The sequence below is a fragment of the Microcebus murinus genome, chromosome 13 (genome assembly GCF_040939455.1).
Source record: "Microcebus murinus isolate Inina chromosome 13, M.murinus_Inina_mat1.0, whole genome shotgun sequence".
NCBI classification, from domain to species: Eukaryota; Metazoa; Chordata; class Mammalia; order Primates; family Cheirogaleidae; genus Microcebus; species Microcebus murinus.
The window spans coordinates 49,763,369-49,780,601 of record NC_134116.1 but is presented as its reverse complement, the minus strand read 5'-3'; positions in this window follow the sequence as shown (position 1 = coordinate 49,780,601).

The following is a 17,233-nucleotide window of genomic DNA, read 5'->3' as shown; positions in this document are numbered from 1 at the left end:
TAAAATATAAGCAATTAAGCCTAAGGAGGAAAAACAAATGAGTGATAGTAAAGAGAATGGCAGCATAAGAAGCAAGATTATGGACAAATATATTAGATGTATTATGCCATATAAATAAACAGTAAGTAGTAAATTTTCTGTCTTCTGTATTACATAAATTATGTATAAAGTCTTAGAATTCATAGATATTATAGTGGATATTTTTCACTTTAGTTCACTTTTTTCTTTCCTCTTTCTCTTTTTAAATAAATGTACTAATTAATCTGTTTTAGGCAGCCCAATAGCTAAACCCATTCCAATTTAGGAAAATATTTGAAGAAGGTAGAGTCCATATTTTCCCTCTGGTAATTGACTAGAGTAAGACATTCTGTCTCTTCAAACGTTCTGTTCCTTAGTGGTGCATATAATTGGGTCCTAAAGTTAACCCAAATATTTGGTGCTATAAATGTCTATGATTTAAATAAATCAATTAAGAAATTGTTAAGTGGATAGGAATTGCCATTAAGTTTAAAAATATCAATTAGCAGTCAATTTGGGGGCCCTCTTTTCAAATATCTATGGTGAGTCTGAGATTTTATGGAGTGTGAAACTAACAAGTTAGCCTGCCACAGTTTCATGGATGATAGTTGAAGACACAAAGCTTCTAGGCCAGAGACAAGGGACAGTTTATCACTCAAAGCAATAGGCCAGCTTACTGCTCAGACAGAGTACAGAGTATTTTTGTACAAATTTCCTGAATCCCAATTTCTACAGGGCTATATAAAGAGGACCAGATGACATATACACACTCGATGAGATGCATAACAAAATATGAGCTTTGGGAATCTGGATCTTCTATGGAAAATTAGCATACCTGGCATATGCTCTAGAAGAAGTCACTATCTAATTCTATCTTTAAGATGACTCACAAATATTTTTAAAAAGATTATTCAGAAGAAAAGGCAATCAGTACCTTACTCACAAGACCTATGGAAATTTGATAGACCTATTTAGAAACTTCATTTTACCCCAACACTAGTGGACCCCAAGTCATTCTATATTGCAAAATTAAGTATCCATGCCTCCATATATTACATTTAGGATATAGCAAAAATATATATATATATATTTTAGGACATATAAAAAATATATTTAGGATATATTCCAAAACTTATCTGGAATATTTTGTGATTTTTATATTTAATGGTACCATTCTCAAGTAAAAAACAATTATCTTCCGTAAAGAATATAAAATTTGAATTCTTTTAAAGATTATCAAGATGAAAAGTTGCTTGTAAACAAGAGTTTGAGTATAAAATTTCTTACTTCATTTCTTAACACAGATGATCACATACACACTTTACAGTTGCTCTAACAGTGTTAAAGCTAAAGACAGTAACAGTGAAAGGGCAAGTCCAAGTTTAGTTTCAAAGATTAATCACTGGCTAAGTTATATCTTATGATTCAGTGTTTGTTTTGTGTTGTTTTATTTAAATGAAAATGTTCACCAGTGTTAAATGCTAAGCTTATAACAAGCAAACTACTTGTTGAAAATTATAAAGTTTTTTCTCCATATTCACTGGATATCCTGTATTACAGTATATCCATTTGTTTTAAATGGATGTGTGGAATTCTTTCTTGAATTTATTTTTCTTTTCTTGATGTTGCCACTGCTATTCCATTAGCAACTCAATACTATATCTGGATTTTCTGCATTTTTATGAATGATACTGACAATTGCATTAGTACTAGATGTACAAGAGAGTCTGAAAATACAAAATCTGACCTTTCTTGCTAATGTGATCAGCATGTACTGCCATTGTTCATGGTGTGACAGAACAGCTGTTTTGATAACTGACTACGATCAATCATCTGCACTTGCCTGATTCAGCAGAGGTGACTTGCTTTGAAGTCTTTCTCTCAGAAAAAACTGACTTCCCTCTGGGAATTGGTGAGGACTGTCTTACTCTATATGGCTTTTGAGGGAATCTGATAAAATTGTTAATAAAGCAGATTGACAATGTATGTGTAAGCATAATTTAAGAAAATGCATGTTTTTAAAACTATGTTGTGAACTAACATTGAATTTAGTGAGTTGGGTTTTAGAAACTTAGAATGAGCTAAAAAAAGAAAATCTAATGTCATTCAGTATGCCTCTTAAGTTCCATATTAGTCTTATTAAACTCATAATAAAAAAGAATAATAGTGGAAAGCAATGTTTTCTAAGACTTAAAATTAAAGCAAAGGTAGAAATATTATTTTTTTAAATATCACTTTATGATTATTTTTGTTACTTGGGGGGGAAATATTTTTGAGTATTCTGAGACCTTCATAAATCATTATGTTCATGCCCATTGTTTTGTGGATTCAAAAACTAAAGAACAGAAGTATCAAGTGGCATTTCCAACATCAATGGTAGTACCAGTGTAAAATTTTGGGTCAGTAACTAGCCAGAAAGAAGAGATGTGAGTCAAGGCAGAAGCCTATTCACATAGAGCTAAGAGAGGGAGGTTGAAAGCCTCCAAGAGCCAGCTCTCTTCAAGGAAGATATATATAAATATTGAACTCACCACTAGAAGGACTTTAAATGATTTACCTGTCCAAACATGAAATCTGTTGGTTTATTTAGGATTGCCTGTATCCCTATATATGCTGTCCAATCGGATTCTATTGATGTCTTTGTGGTGCCAGTACAATTACAAATTTTTAGTGTTCCATAACAGTTTATATAACCTTGATTTTTGAATATGATATTTTATACTGTTTGTCATCTTATAATTAAGTAGGTTTCTGAAAAGTTGAATAGAGAAATTCTTTCTAAACATTGAATAGGGACATTTTAGCTGATATCTTTTTTCTTCCCCTCAGCAATTTTCCTTATAGCAAGCAGGTGCATTTAAAATCATTGTTTAAGGCTACTCAAAATATGGTAGTAACTGATCAGTGCTTTTATGTTGTTGATATAATGATGTTAGTGTTTCTTCAGCTGCAAAGCCAATTATTTAACCATTCATTCTCTTCATCACAAGGCAAGATGTTTCCTCCTAGCTCAGCTGAAGTAGATCATTAATTATTTCTTCATATATCTGGACTCTTGACATCTTGTTTAACATTTCTGTACATTCACCTGCAAAGTCCCATGTGTATACACAGGGAAGAGCACAACCAAGAGGATTCACATGCATGTTACATGCCATTGCTATGAATACATGCCATCATTATGAATAAAGCTATTACTCTTGTTGGTCTAGATTAATAAAGGAGGCAGTAGGTTAAAATGGTGGTTTGCTATGATGTTACGCATGTACATATGGTCCACCTATGATTACATTTGATAATATATTATTTCATGTCCTTATAATTATATTTATGTTCATTGTTTATTCGTTTACTTATTTTCCCCCTGCCATATGCTTTGAGAAGATAGACCATATCTTCTGTTACTTCATATCCCCTTAAAATTCTGTCTCAAAATTGTACTCCATATACCATGAACAATTAATAAGTTATGTTGACTTTTACTTCAAAATATGTTTGTGTGCCTATTTCTTTCAAAATATTCTTGGAAATACTGGTTTACTTCTTCAAGCCACTAAAGAGTAAGTTTACTTTAATCTTTGTATTTGACTTTGATAGTTAATAAGCATCTGACTTAGGATACATTTAATATTATGTACTTCTGTCTTCTCTGTCCCACTCCACTTTGTGAAATTACTAAATCTTCCAACCTTTTTTCATGAAGAGACAAGTATGTTTAATTAGACTTTATATATGCGTGTGTGTATGTGTGTGTGTGTGTGTGTGTGTGTGTGTGTGTGTGTGTATCTTTTAGAATTTAAGGGAACCCCTCAGTCACCAAAGAAGACTTCAGGACCTCTGTGGACTTGTGTTCAAGCTTCAGGCCACAGAGCTACCTCAGGAGCACAGCCAGAACTGCAGATCCTAACATCAGGCCAGCAGAGCTCTTTCAAGATGCCACATTGATATTGAAAATGATTGGTTTTATTGGTCAGGATTTGTATTCAAATCCACTGCTTGCAATTATATCTCTATACCAAATTTTCTTCTAATAACTGACTAGCTTCAGTTATTTCCCACTTTGAACCTCAAATTCAGGATAATTCCTGTTATTTGTCAAGACCAAAATGATCCTGTGCCTTTCACAGCTTTTGCTGTAATGTACAGTCCTTAGGGACTGTAAGTGAAGAAACAAATTAGAATTTTTCTGCTTGTCAACCCCCCAGTGTAAAATGAATAGCTTCAGTGCATTATTTGGAAAGAGAAGGCGAGGGCCATTTTATTTGTACTCAGTTTAACCTCTTCAGACTGTTGACATTGGAACTGGCTAATAGAAAACTGTTAAGGGCTATTAAGTTCTCATTAGTGATGCCCCTGGATGAGAGCCATGTGGTACAGGACGTCATTTAATAGTAAATATTAAAGAATATTTATGAAAAGAAGAGAAAGGCCTATATGCATTATTTAGAAGAAGAAAATAAAAGAGTAGAACTTAATTGGTATGAAAACCAGGTCAGAGACTAATTATGATTTCAATTGCATGTAACTTTACCTTCTCATTTCTTGACTTAGTAATTGTTTCGCAACGCCATGGCTAGAAGAATAAAGTGCTTTCAGAAATGTGAGCAGCTCAGAATCATTATTAAACTCAGGCTGTCTACACAATTAATAATTCAATGTAATTTTATCTATGTGAGTTTTCAGAATGGTTTGTTATGAGATAGGGTAATATTAATCCATCCACCAAGGGACAATCTCTGAAAAAATTGAACTCATATACCAGTTAATTCATTCTTATTTTGGAAGTCTATATATGAACTACAATGTGGCATGCCAATTGTTAATGACTTAAATTTTATGAATTCTTGATGTTTTAAAGTACCACAAACCAAGGACAACAGCACAAATTGGCATTTGGTGCCATTACAAATATCCATAAAATATATGTACAAAAATTGTGCCTAATTAATGGCATCCAAAGAAAAGCTTTGGATCACACCTTAAGAAAACTAGTGGGTGAATTCACAGCCTTAGGTTAAATGAAAAAAAAAATAAGAAGAAGAAGAAGAATGAAAACTAGTATGATTCATTTATAAGCCTCATATTTTAAAAAATTTCTTATAATAAATTATATGAACAGCATATAAAGACATTGAATGACCACTTAATTTAAGTGCAGGTCTTGTAAGTTTAATTAGCTATTGTTTCATAAGAATCCATCTAGAGGGCATTTATTAGACTTTTTAAAATAGATTTATTATTTTTGAAAGTTGAATATTTGTTTTTATATTTGTTTTAAAATCGCTCATTGTTTTTCTCTTTATATCTAGAATATTGTCTCTGATCTGTAAGGGAAAAAGTAATTAACATATATATAACTTTGAAAGGCAAAAAAGAACTATATTCAGAAGCAGAATTTAAAACTAGAAATAATACAAATCCCCAGAATTCAAATTTACTTCAAAGCAATGTTTTGTAGAAAGATGGAAATTCAGTAAACCTAATGTTTTATTTAGACTTATTATTAGACTTGTTTAAGCCTAGTGTTTGCTTTTAACTTACTGTATTACTGTATGCACATCAATGTACCTGTCTATTTGAATTTTCTCATCTGTAAAGTTTATTTAATAAATTATGGTTTGTTGGTTTCTAGTGAGAATGTAAAAGTGTAATATATAGTGTTATATTGCAAAGCCCCCAGCTGTGGTATTAGGTAGATTAAAATCCCATTAACATTGTGAGAGACATTTATTCTTTGTGGTTCTCTGTTTCTTCATCTGCATAATGTTGTGACAGATATAAAATATGTAAAATACCTGGCACACAGTAGGTATTTAGCCAGTGGATCTATTTTCTAGTCTTATTATACAAGACTTTGTAGGAAGATTAATAACTTATAAGTATCTTCAAGGGGTAGTTTTCTATTAATATTGAGGAAAGGACAATGTTATGCAAATAACAATGATATCATATTTTTATGAAGCCATATAATTTTGATACATACAATGAATCAAACTGTTAAACTTCATGATGAAAGATTATTTTGTCAAACATTTAGCCATTTATTGGAGTCCCCATTTGATTATTATTTTAACCTTCTAGTATCTATTAGATGCTTTTTTCTTTTTTCACTTGCTGTTCTGGGATTGCCAAGCAAAAGCCTATTTCATGCCACATATAGCAGACATATTAATATTAGTAGCAGTTTTGGATCCCAAGTACCTATAAAAATGAGTTTGATAACAATAATTCCAAATAGATCTTTTAAATATCCTTGAATCTTGAGTACTAAGCCCTCTAGCCCAGCCTGGTTTTGGAGCTAAGTCAAGAAGTGAATGAAGCTTAAAGGGATTTAGGACAGTGATAACTTTAGCAGCACAGAAATTAAAAATAGAAGAGGCATTCCCATCAGACACAAAAGGATGAGTAAATGATGAGCAAATTCTCTATCAGCAGGGAAGCAGGGTAAAAAGCACATATGTAGTTCATTGAAGGTTGAAGGCTAACTGAGGTCTGTCCTCATTGTTTACTACTATGTAAATAACACTATGCTAGATAAGGTGGGGGATACAATGCATAACATTTTTCATATATTTACCTGTGTTAAAAGTCATAGAATCTCATATTTGGAGGAGACATTAGTAGTTATTTACATTAACTCATGTGCAATTTCAGATCTCTTAAAGTCAATTTACAAAGTTTTCCTTGGCTGAAATGATGACTTTGGTATCGATAATTATTCTGATCTATTGTATATCATATTTTTTTCACTTTTATAAGAGTATCTGTGACTTAGTCTTTACATTATTTGTTCACTATAAATTGGCAACTTGTAAGAGTGGCAGGAGCCTTGTAGGAAGTCTGGTAGTTGACTGCTCAGCAATAGCAAATAAATGAATGGCAACCTGGACTCTGGTCACAGATCAAACTAAAAAGTAAATAAAACAAAAATAATAAAGATTCCATGACAACATATTTCTGGTTAATATAGCCAATTAGCTGCCTTGAGTTAAAAAAAAAACTGGAACACACAAGGCTAATTATGATGACCAAATGTAGAAAAACATGTAATATTCATCTCAGAGGGTCATTGGCCAATTTTGTCCAAAGTTGGAGGTGACAGCAGATAGAGCTCATTGTATTATTTGCTGCAGAGGGAAAGGTATTGATTTTGTCTCCCATTATGTGTGGCATATACTTTTCCAAAGAAAATGACAATACCTTCCAAATAAGTTTATTTTTAAACATTGTAATAATTTCCATTGTTTTAAAAAGCTGCTTTAAGCCTATTCAAACATTATTAAAAGCAATACTTGAAATCATAAGTTTCTCAGTTGTCTGTGATAGGACATATGGACAAGAAGGTGGTGTCTTCTCCTCTCATTTTCCTTCTATTAAAAGACAATAATGGTTTGGTTTGGGCTTTTACTTGTCTGTTTTGTCTTTAGTTTTTGACCTGTAAATTTTATATATTTTCAAAGACATGAACTATTAGGGATGGAAACATTTTGCTGAAAAATATAGGATAACAAAACAAATTCCTGTAGCTGAATTTAACTGCCATAAGAAGAAAAAGATAGATATAGGCCTAAGGCATTAGATCTGGACTTGAGAGTATCCACATGCTATGGGATTTTAGTATCTTGGGAAATGGTGAAATAAGAGCAGCTGGTGATATGGCATCTGCATAAAATATGAGTGCTGGGGAATTGGGAGAGAGAAAAAGGCAAATTTGGAGATACCCACATGTTAATTTTTATTTTATTTGGTTATAAGCACTTCAAAGTTGTGAGATTAGAATCATAACATCTTAACTTTCTAAGCATACATGTCTTGATTTTCAATGAATTATATTCACATGCAGAGAAGCCTGCATTTTCTGAGTTCTTTCACTTCTGTGCATTTCTCTATACTACAGAACTAAGCCTGGGTTGTCTAATCAAGAACTGACTAGTCATTCTTCTATGTTAGTTTTCTTTCTGGTGAAAATATAAAGTTTTACTGTTCAACCACGATTTTCCTAGGTTCAGATAGGCCCCTCTGAGCTCTCCTAAGCACAGGGTTTGTTAGTATATGGTGGCAAGAAAAGTGACAGAATTTTATTTTGTAATGAAGTTAAAAGAAATTATGTGTTGATTTAATAGTTATAAAATTAAAAATGTTAAATATTTCACAATCAAATTGATTTAAATTTTAAACAAGAATAAAAATACTTTAAATATTTTTTCCAGGAGCTATATACTACTCCATCACTGTAATAAGGTTACAATTGCATGTAATTAATTTTACATGATTATGTTTTCTTTTCATCTTGTGTGTCCCAGAAAGCACAATTGACAATAGGAGAAGCCTTTCAAATATGACAAGCTGTGATATTTGTTATAAATTGAACTGTTAAGAAATAATTAAAATTGAAAGTTTTGTACCAAATTTTCTATGTGTTTATCAATAAAAGAACTTGGAAAACTTCAGGATTAAAAATTGTAGCTTTTAAATGAATTTATGAACTCCTTGATAATTGTCAAAGTGGAAAATTTGATTCATGACTCAAGAGAGAAGTCTACTAAGTATACCAGTTAGGTTTTTGCTTTTGTTTGATGCTTCCCACGTGACCAATCATTCTCTAAAATGCTCATTGCTTTGCTCACCTATTGAGCAAAGTAGACTTAGTGTTAGGTGGATAGTTAGGATCTCCAGCTCTTCTCTTCTTGGATAAGGGTTCCCTGCTTTGGTGCTGTCTCCAGCAATTACTCCACCTGGGAAGAAAGATAAAGGCAGGCACTCCATTTTGGTGTTGCCCCACCCTTAATCCTATCCTGAGCAACTGCTACACCTGGGGAAGGAGGGAATGCTTTATCAAACTGGGAATTCCTAAACCAGGCATGATAGGATTTAGAAAGTGACCTAGAGTAACCTAAGGATAATTATTATGTCATTAGCTTGAATCTGCATTGTGGTTCACAGGCCCCCAACCCCCAACGTGGGTTTTCTTACAGGGAGCTCCTATAAACAGATGGAATTTTGAGGACACCTGTTGATCATGTGATAACATCCTACACCTCCCAGATAGCCCTCCTCCAACTGGGCTAGTAAAAGGAAACAATAGGAGAATTGAGATAGAGAATCATTGTGAGTGAGTGAGAGAGAGTGTGTGAGAAAGTGAGTGTGAGTGAGTGAGTCGGTCTGTCTCTCTCCACTTGCAGAAACAGACCTGTTTTATTCCACAATAAAGAGTTGATCCTGTGAAATTGCTTCCTGCCTGAGGTTATTCTGTCGTGTTGGCCATGCTGGTGATTTTTCCAAGCAAGGATTCAGAGGACCAGGATAATAATCTGGACTTGACACTTTGGTGTGTCTGGTCGTTCTGTCAAGAGCACACCAAGAACCGAGAGCAGCCTGCCACCCTGACAAAAGGATCTGCTCTTACTCAAGGGGAGAGGATATTAACCTCAACTCTCTATGGTAGAGTTAAAAAAAATCTGTACTCAATTTCAGTTCTTCAGAATGTTTTGTAAATCATTTCAGTAATATACTATAGCCTTGCTTTTTGTTGAAAACAAGAAAAATGCTATTTCTTTCCAGTTCTATTCTGTTCCCTTGATAAATTATTTTATTTTGGCCATTTAATTTGTATAACTTGAATCAAGCTATCATAACTGAAATACTTTTCTATGAGAAAGATATAGGGAATACTTATAATCTATAAATATTGACTAGCTAATTATCAATCTAACCATCAATCCATGATCTAAATTCAATTGTTAAAGGTTTTTAAGTGATTGGGCCAATCCTAATAGCATAAATATATGCATTAAGACTCTTTGGTAGATACATGCAGATTAACAGAACTAACAAAGAACTAAATTTTAATTTAAATGCTTAGTGAGTTTTTAATTATTTTGATCTCATTGGCTTGTGACTGTTTACTATGGTTTTAGCAGCAAAGCTCAGGACAATTTCAATTCTTTTTTAATGTTTAAAACTCATCACATCAAATATCCATGGATTAATTGATGTTTTTAAATTTTAATAATATATTTTATTTAACCCAAGGATTAATAGATTTTGAAGAGTAATAATTTGGGGTAGATCAAAGTTAAAATTAAAATTCATCAGTGTAATAAATATTTCTAAAAATGAGTATTTTTCATTCATTTTGACATTTATTACTGTCTTCTATTGCAATTCTCCTTAAAGCAATATTATTTTAACCCATTAACTATCTACCTCACTGTTGCAATAATTGAAGTATATCATTATAATCAAGATTTTATACATAATCATGGATTATTATATCAGAAAATATTGAAAAAGGAAATTACTTTAGTATTATATTGCCTTTCGTAAAGATAAAAATCTACAGATATGATTTACATTTTATATACATACATGGATATACCTTTGCATTTAAAAATGAATATAATGTATATACAAAGTGCTGATAGTTAAATATAATATCCTAAGTCCTCTTTTTAGATATTATATTTATTAAAACAAATGTAAAAGTGTCAAAGTACTTGCAGTGAGCCATACATCTTTTCTTATTAAATAACCTTTTATGTAGTAAATCAGAAAATTCTTTTGAACTGACCCAAAATTATAGAATGGCATGGTACATGAGCTAATTGAAAGAGTTTCCTTTTGGCAGTTTCCCTGAGATGATAATTATCAGAGACTGTGGGTTAAATCTAATGATAGTTTCTGTAAGAAGAATATGTACAAATTCCAGACTGCCATGATATTCATATAGTGTTGGTATTTTTTTCTATTTTGTGATCTTAGAATATCAATGATATTGTAATTCATATTTTCTTAGAACTAGAATAGGTTCTTAAATGTTCTATAGAATAAACTCTTGCTCCAGGCATAATTAAATTCTAATTATTACAAAAGGAATATTATAACCTCTTTTTCAAAAAAAGTCTTGCAGATGAAACCTTCTAAACATTTCTTTTGAGCCATATCTCCCCAAGTTATGATTTTAATTGCCTAATTAGGTACAATTCTTTTTGCTGTTGAGATATTATACCATAAATTACATTAAATTCATTGTAAATATTGGATAATTAAAATTTCAGCAACTGTGAAGAACAGAAAAATCTTTCTTACTTCAGTCTAACAAATTAATCTGCCATAGTTTCATGGATGGAGATAGAAGACACAAGACTCTTGGGTCAGAGATCACGGACAGGTTATTACTTACAGCAATAGCAAGAGACAAGGGTGTTATCATTTTGCACTATTTCCCAAAACTCCAATTCTCGTAGTGTAACACTAATGTAGGCAGGTGACACATGCACACACAATAGCTGCTTTATAGGAACGCTGAACTTAGAGGACCTGAACCATGGCTACTCTGTCACCTGGAGGCAGACTGAACTAGTCAGGGTTCTCCAGAGAAACAGAGCCAACAGGAGATATAGATAGATAGATATAGATAGATATTATATATATATATATATATATATATATATATATATATATATATATATAGAGAGAGAGAGAGAGAGAGAGAGAGAGAGAGAGAGAAAGAGAGAGAAATTTATTATGGGAACTAGCTCATACAATAGTGGAGGCCATGAAGTCCCAACATAAGCTGTCTGCAAACTGGAGAATCAGAAAGCCAGTGGTATAATTCAGTTAAAGTCCAAAGGCCCAAGAACCCTGGGGATACTGGTATAAGGCCTGGAGTCTGCTAGCCCAAGAACCAAGAGCTCTGATGTCCATGGGCAGCAGAAGATGGTTGTCTCAGTTAAAGAAGAGAAAGAATTCCCCACCCCTCTGCATTTTTGTTATAGTTGACCTCTCAGTGGATTGAATAATGCCCACTCATATTATGAGGGTGAGTCTTCTCTCCTTAGTTTACAGATTCAAATGCTATTCTCTTCTGGAAACACCTTCACAGACATACCCAGAAATAATGTTTTTGTCTATTATCTGGGCATCCTTTATCCCAGGCAAGTTGACACATAAAATTAAAAATCACAAAGACATTATCTTTATTACACTGAAATGTAAGCATGCCTTTATTTTGCTGTGGAGGTAAAGAGACATTATCTCTATCTTCCAAGGCTTTAAGCAACCCTGTCATTTTTTTCAGGAGAGAGACAATATTTCTATCTTCTAATGCTCTTTACTATACAAGCATCTTTAAAAAGGTACTATGGAGGCAGAGAGCTGTCAGAGTCTCACTTTGTTATTAAATATAGCAGCAGAAATATACAAAACCAATGAAGTATTGTATCTCAATAGTAAAATACACAATATACATCTTCCAAAACAAATGTAAGATAGAAATAAACATTAGGGGAAATTAGAGAAATAATGTAGTTAATGTTCATTCATAATGCATCAACTGAATGCCAAATTGGGTAGCAGTATTTTTAGTTTCTTATTGATAGAGGATATTCAAATAGTAAGGTTTAGGTAAACATTATAGTCTCTTTAATTTTTTCTACAAAATCTGAAACATGAATAAATGGTACTTGGTTGTGCAAATTTATGCTAGGTATTATAGCAGTACCAAAAAATTTTATTCCCTGAAATGGTTTATCATTTCTTTGGGGAGATATAATGTTCATATATGAAGCAAACTAGAGAACAACCTATGATAGTATATATTAAAATACTAGATTATGGATATAGAACTAATATACTATTGATTTAGTTTATAAACCATTTGAACATATATTGCCTCATTTTTGTATCCATGGCTCATTTGTATTACCATATTTTATTGATTTTACAATTTGGAGTTTTTATTATTTCTGGAATAACCATGAATCTTATACTTGATGACATCTTGCAAGTAAAGTAGCTGTATTTTCTGAGTGGTACATATCATAATGGTAAATTTTTCATCATTTAAAATATGTCATTTCCATTTGGAGGGAAAAGAAAATGAAGGTCACAAATGTGTAGCTGTTTTCCCTGAACAACAAAGCCAATAAATGTTAAAGCAGAACTTGAACATAGGTCCTTTTATTCTAACACTGTCATCTACCAACAAGCACTTAATGCTTTACTGTTTAACACCTCACACTATTCCATTATTGATGACATTGAAAGTTTCAAAAGAAACAGCATTTGCTCAGATTAGCTTAATACCAAAAGATCGTTTGTTGAGTCCCAGTAAGAATTTCTTCAAAGTCAAAAGGCTAAATACAGTACAGCTAATGGAAAAGTAAAACAAAATATTACCTTTTTGCCTGTGGCCCTCTGAGTTGTTTGTAACTTTTTTCTCAGCATATAAGTATTTTTTTTCATACTAGTACCATGAATGAATTGTTATAGTATCCTAAATATGTTTCCAGTTTGTAGTTTGTGTTTTAATTGTATATTCTATCTTTTCTTATAAATAGAAATAATGTATTTTCCAAGCTTTCAAATGCATTTTCAAAAATTTGTACATGGTATATTTTCCATATATATTAAACTATTTCCAATCTGTGCCTCATTTTTATTTTCATTATTGATGTTTTTATTTTTGTTTTTTTATTAGAATTTTCTATTTCTTTCACAGTTCTTTGATGATTTGTGAATCTGGATGAGCTAGGACAGACCACAGAGTGGTCCAGTTTTGAGGACTGGTGAGATTACTTGGACTTAGCCAAGGTAAATTTCAACAAATTCATAAGTAAGCATTGCAAATAGTCCAAATATTTCCAAATGAATGCAAGGTTATTTGAGGAATGCCCCAACCTGGTGCCTCCCTTCTGCCTCTTGTAGATAATCTAAAAATTTGGTCTTAGACGTGGATACAGATTCAGGAAGAATTTGAAGGGAGTTTCTCATTGACATTAGTACATGTGAATTGCGGCACAATGGTAGCCTAGATTGCATGGACCTAATGCATCAATTCGAAGTTTTTGCTGGTACACAGGTATATAGTCCAGTTATATAATACTTAAAATTCACTATTTTCATATTTTATTTGAATATTTCACCTCTGCACGCCTGGTTATGGTCTACCACAGTAGGATGCTATAAAGCTAATTATAGGTTTCCACTTAAGAAAAAGTCTACGAGTATAAACAAGCCAAAGATATGTGGCCTATTTGGGGGTTTATTTGGTCCTGATGACTCATAAGAGTAGAAGCCGTGCATTCTGTCTTTCTGATCTCCCAGGTAACTCACATATTATGTTCTTTTCTTCACATGTAAGAAGTAATAGAAATTCTCTTTATCTTGATGGCTTTGAGAACGTACACATTTTTAGTTTTTATTTTTTCCTGCTTTTTTATTTCCTTTTAACTTTTTCTTGGTATTTATTTATTTTTGGAAGAGCCATGGAACTCACTTTTTGTCATCTCCTAATCACTGCTTTCAAAATAAACACCATTCTGACTTTTATTACAATCACTTTCCTGCAAATTACCTGGAAAGAGAGAAGTCATGCCTTCTTCATATTCTCAAAGGGATCTGCATTCCCCAAAAGTCAAGTAACATTTTTCTGTAAATGTAATTTTTATGATAATATATGAAATTGTTGAAATAAAGGTATGTGGAAAAGGGACACATCCTAGGATGACTTAATTTTAACTTCAAGTATAGTACTTTGTACCACATCGTATAAAAATGCAGCACAAAGGAAAAGAAGGATATGGAAAAATAAAATGTGTTGATTACCTTTTTGTGTCAGGCATTACATTTATGTCGTTTCTAGTTTAGTGATCAAATAATAATTTACAGAAAGAACCACTAAAACAGTACATTTTCAAATGGTACAAGTTTTTTTCTCAGTAATAAGACAAATGATAGTTTTTATTATTCATGATTCATTTCATATTCCCATGACAGTACTTTAGAGACTTTGTGGAAGAGGAGCAACAAGAGAGTTATCTCAATTGCTCTGGGCATGACCCATTCTCTTTAATGAGAGTAATAATCTCTAACCTTGACTGTGTAGGTAAGAATTTTGCCAAGAAGAGTAATAAAATTACAAAGTATTAATCACCGTATCTTTTTATAATTGAAATTCATTATCACTGTTGAAATCTCTTTACTCATTCTATTTATGCAACATGTTGAGAACTAACTTTTAGAAGATGGGCTTATTGTCTGACCATCATTTAATAATTTCCTTCAGGGTTCTGTAACCCAGGTTCTTATACTCCGAGGAGACTTATAAATGGATGAACACCGGAAGCCATCATATCATAACTTTCTTGCTTTTATTTGTAGTTTAACTCACTAAGGATGTGTCCCTAAGGACTCTAGTTCAGTTTTGTCTGCTTTTCTTTTGTGTTTTACATAAATGTGATCATTCAGTATATATTATTTTACATGTCTAGATTCGTATTATATTGTGAGATTCTTTCATATGGTTAGTCTTTTTAAATTCATGCATTTAGGTGAGTGCTTAGTAGTATTTCATGATTCTAATTAGCATTACCCTTAATTATTTCCATTTGGATAATATAATATTTATATCAATTAGTTTATTGCAAATTATGCTATTGTTTAATAAAAGAAAAGAAAGGAAAGAAAAGGGAGGGGAGGGGAAAGAAGGAAAGGAAAAGGAAGGGAAGGGAGCAAGCAAAATGAAAAGAAAAGAAAGAGAAAGAAAATAGAGTAAAGAAAAGAAAAGAATTTAGAATAAGAAAAGAATACTCTGACAAAGGTTTATTTTTCATACTTGATATCTTGCCATCTTGAGACTGCTGTGGCTCTTCTTCACAGGTTTTAGACTCTGAGACCTCAGCTAATTCAGAATCTCCTCTCTGGATATTGCTTATATCATGTCTAAAGGAAAAGAGAATAGAGCTGGTGCTTTAACATATTTAACCCAATGGGTTAAATTTTTGCTCAGAATGGGTGCATGTCACTTTCACTCACATTGCATGGGCCAGAACAATTTGCACAGTTAAGCCTTTGATTAATTAGAGAAGAGTGGTGATAATCTTGTACAATAATACACTATATCAAATCTTCTTTTGTGAGGTACCAGTAAAAATCACTTCCCCATTTTTCTCCTTGATTAGCTCCTCCACCCCAACTTATTAGTGTTTTTACTTTGACTTTGTTGATTTTCATTTGTTTCTTTTCTATTTTATTAATTTCTTGTTTTATCTTTATTGCTTGTTTATTATAATCTTTGATTTAATGGCTTTTTATTCTAATGCCTTAACATAAATTCTTAGCTTATTGACTATCAACATTCTCATTTTTAATACAGACAGTTAATGGTATATATTTCCTTCCAAGCATATGTACATTGTAGCCTACAGGTTTGATGTGCTATCTTCATTAACATTCATTAAAATACGTTTGTATAAGTTCTATCATGATTTCTTCTTTAATCAATGAGTTATTTAATAGTTTTCAAACTTATTGGGAGTTTCTAATTATCTTTTTTTTTTTTTTTACTAATTTCTAGCTTAATTATGGTAGTATACTTTGTGTGATTTCCATCCCTTAAACTTTATTGCCAAATAGAGGTAAGCTATTATAAATATTCATTAGTAGAAAGAGGTGTATCATTTTAGTGGGATGATGTGCTAATTAGGTAAATTTGCTAATCTTTTTGGTCCAGTTTGAGTATACAGTTGTGGGGAAAAACTCAAACCGCTTTCCTGATCCTATTGTGCCTATTTTTTTTCTCAGTTCTGGATTAGTGATGCCATGTTGGTAACTTGAAATCAGCCATGGGGGAAGAATTTATATCATAGAAATCAGCAAATACTACAAATCAAGGCATTTTATTCCCAAGTACAAGTTATTAAACATTTACCAGAATACAATTGCTGTATCCTTATGTATGTATACAAAATACCAGCCACTGAGAATAGCTGTTAAAATTTCTCACTAAAATCATGTATATTTCCATTTTTCCTGGTAGATATGTCAATTTCCATATGATATATGGAAGTTCTAATTTTGAACTTATGTCATTTTAAATTTAGAATTGTTACATCTCACTGCTGAATTGAACCTTTTATGACAAATGAACTGTCCCTCTTTATCATTAGAAATGGGTTTTGCCTTAAAGTTTATTTTGACATTAGTATAGCAATATCAAAATTTTTTGTTCTTGCTGTTAGATTTTCCATGGTATATATTTTTCATCTTTTGTTTTTCATGCTCCTGAATGCTTGTGTTTAGATGAGTCTCTTGTAAACAAAATATAACTGAGCTTTTATTTTTTACCCAATCTGACAATCCTATCTTATAAATATAGCATATAGTTTATTTAAATTTAATGTTGTTACATTTCAATTTAAATCTTCCATTTTAT